At 36.7% G+C, this 3,043-nt stretch overlaps 1 non-coding gene across 1 annotated transcript; it reads left to right on the top strand.

The window, feature by feature from the left end:
- The first annotated feature begins 1,094 nt into the window (after positions 1–1,094).
- Positions 1,095–1,168, top strand: TRNAH-AUG (transfer RNA histidin (anticodon AUG)). Its single transcript has one exon. It is a non-coding gene; the product is annotated as a tRNA-His (tRNA).
- The last annotated feature ends 1,875 nt before the right edge of the window (positions 1,169–3,043 follow it).

Raw genomic sequence — 3,043 nt, 5'->3', positions numbered from 1 at the left:
TTCTTTTCATAAACAGTAATGTCTTGGACCAAGAGTCTTGGTTAATTATTTGTCTTAGTAAATCCCTAACTATGGCCTTAAATTTATTCTTGACTAATTTTGTTCAGTTTGCTTTGTCACACAAATGAAGGGCAGCCTTCACCACCAGGAGACAATGGCTAGAACAGACAATAGAAAATGGCCGTTCCCTTTCAATCTACCTGAGAATGTTTCAAACAAGGATAGAAGCACATACTGCCCAGTATAGAATAAAAGCACTGTTACCTCTGCAGTCTTTTCCTTAGATGAGATTATTTAGTGATGGTAAAGACCTGAGTTCATTTTAACAAATTGAAAAGAAAAAACCAATTCACAATTTCGAAAACTACTTTTTAATCTTATATGGAATACTAGCCAAAAAGAGTTATTTACTTCTTACTCTGGGTTTAGATCTGTTTTAATTTCTGTAGGAAACTGCATAAGATTGTAGATCTAGTGCCTGCCCTGGAGGAATTTATAATCTGCAGGTAGAGAGTAAACAAAAATGAAAGCTACTTAGAGGCAAAACCAATTTACACTTTTCTATTTTTAGAGGCTCTAGGGAGAGTAAAATTATCATTGCAGGCAGCACTCATAACTTCTGAAGGAAAAAAATCAATGCCTTTTTATATGTTGCCAACTTAGTGAACTCTGTGATGTGAGCTCTAAAGAGTGAATTTACAAGGTGAATAACAAAGATCTCAGAAGCTTAGAGGAGATTTTCAGTTAAGATTTTCAAAAGGAAAAGAAAAGAGACAGACAAACATTACAGTGGTACATTTTTGAGAACCAGGAAACCTAGGAGTATTGTTCCCCTGGCAACCTTTGTGCAGAGTTTGTGAGTTCACACAGCAGTTTCTCCTGTTTTCGTATTGCAATCAAGAACTTGATTGTTTTTGTTAAAGTGATTATTTTGCATTTCTTCTCTTTTTTTTCCTTTCCTTTGTGCTTATTTTACATCAAGGTCTAAAATCTGTTGGTTGTTCTCAATTTGTCTAAAGTGCAAATTCTTAGAAGCAAAGTAAAAACTGAAGCAAAATGAAAAGGAAGTTTTAAAGAGTTAAATTCTAAGAGGGGGCAGGTATAGCTCAAGTGGTAGAGTGCATGCTTATGATGCATGAGGTCCTGGGTTCAATCCCCAGTACCTCCTCCAAAAATAAACAAATCTAATTACCTTCCCCCCAGAGAAAAATAAAATTAAAAAAATAAAAAAAAAAAAGAGTTAAATTCGAGAAAGTAAATGTGTGTTTGTAAAATCAAACTTTCAGAGAGAGCCCAAAGAGGAATTTCTGAATAATAACAAGAACATTACACAAATCCTATTATCTTAAAGGGTAGTTTAAATTATAGGCAGCCTTACTACTGGCATAGAAGCTATGCTGCAAGTAAGCAGAGCTGTATCTGGTTGTAAAATTTAAAAAACACAATTACTGTGCCTTTTGTGATTAATAATATTTCATAATTATTCTAACTGATACTTCTTCCAAATGGACTGAAAGTTTAACCATTAACCTCTTATTCGCTTCTCTTGTCTCCCTTCAGTGTCCTGGGTCCTGGATACTTAGGTCCTGGCTGTGACCTTTCTTAGTACCTCTTGATGCTATGATTCTTTTCATCTTCCATCATCCCCAATTTAATCAAACCCTATCACTTGTGTTTTGTTTTACTTTGTTTTGTCTTAACAACTCTCTTGATCTTGTTCTGCTAAGCACTGCTGGAGAAATTCAGGCAAGCTTGCCAATTGAGTTCTGTGCAATTAGGCCCTCCATGCTGTTCTGCTACCCCTTTATTCACCATTAACTCACTTCCTAAAGCATTTTCTTCAGCAGTTGTTCTAATCCTTTTTCAATTTCCTCCAGCCTCCAACGACACTATTGTCTTCTTCAGGCTAAGTAAAGACTTTTCCTCTTACTTGATTGACAAGACAAAATTTAAGGAGTTACTCTCCCAAATCCTATCCTCTTTATCTTAAAAGCAGTTGGCCCCAGCAAGGAAAAAAAAAAAAAAAAAGAAAAAAAGGCATGCTCGAAGTAGGACAATTAAAAGGGGAGGGTTTAAAGGGACAAACGTAGGAGCTGTGTAGTAACTTAGGGCTAGTAACCTTTAAGCCAAAAGGGACAAGTGAAGAGAGCAGTTACTGGGTTTTGAAAGGGGACGGTCCTGTAGATTTAGCCACCTTGAGTGGAGCTGTAACCTTCAGCTGAGGAATGCAGCCAGCTCAACATGACTCTAAGATGAGAGGGCCAGAACCTCACCTCTCTTCTCCCTTTCCTAGGAGGTTCTCTCCATTGCCTACTGATGAGATCCATAGATCAGCTTGCTGGTGCAGACAGCAGGGCGCAGTCTGGAGGGACAAATAGAAATTATCTAGTATAGATTCTCAACATTTGTTTTGGTTGAGTCTATCATGTAAAAATATCATTTTAGATTTCATAAAGAATAAATAATTAGTCCTGCCCCCACTTCTACAGAAGCTAAAGGCCTAGCAGTGAAGATATTTACACCTATAAATATATAAGCCATATACATAAGGCATGTAAACAAACATATGTATAAAAATATGATTCAAAAGAAAAAAAATTATAAAATGCTGGGGCAAGAGAGGCAGGTGAGAGATTACTACTAAACGGGAAAAATCAGAATATTTTCATGTTTTTGGGGACCCGTAAGAGTGAGGAGAATTTACAAGTATGGAGAGAGATGTCAGGGAAGGCATTCTAGTCAGAGAAAGCAGCAAGGACTAAAGCAGTGAGATGTGAAAACATGGACTATATAAAGAAATAGTGGGCAAGAAAGTTAGGAAGTTGGGCGTCTGTAGAGGTAGTCTGGAGTATGGTTGAGAACTTATGCTAACGGAAGCTAGCTTTCCCATGCTTACTATGTAACATCATCATACTAAATGAATAACATTCATTAGTACTTTTCATACAACAGTTGCATGAAGCAGATACTATTATCCCTGTTTTACAGATGAGGAAACTGGCTCTTAGGGCGAAGTTAAATAATTTCACCAAAGTCACAAAAT

The sequence above is a fragment of the Camelus bactrianus genome, chromosome 12, assembly GCF_048773025.1.
Source record: "Camelus bactrianus isolate YW-2024 breed Bactrian camel chromosome 12, ASM4877302v1, whole genome shotgun sequence".
Classification (NCBI taxonomy): Eukaryota; Metazoa; Chordata; class Mammalia; order Artiodactyla; family Camelidae; genus Camelus; species Camelus bactrianus.
The sequence above is the reverse complement of the archived record's forward strand: the minus strand, read 5'-3'. Positions and strand labels throughout refer to the sequence as shown.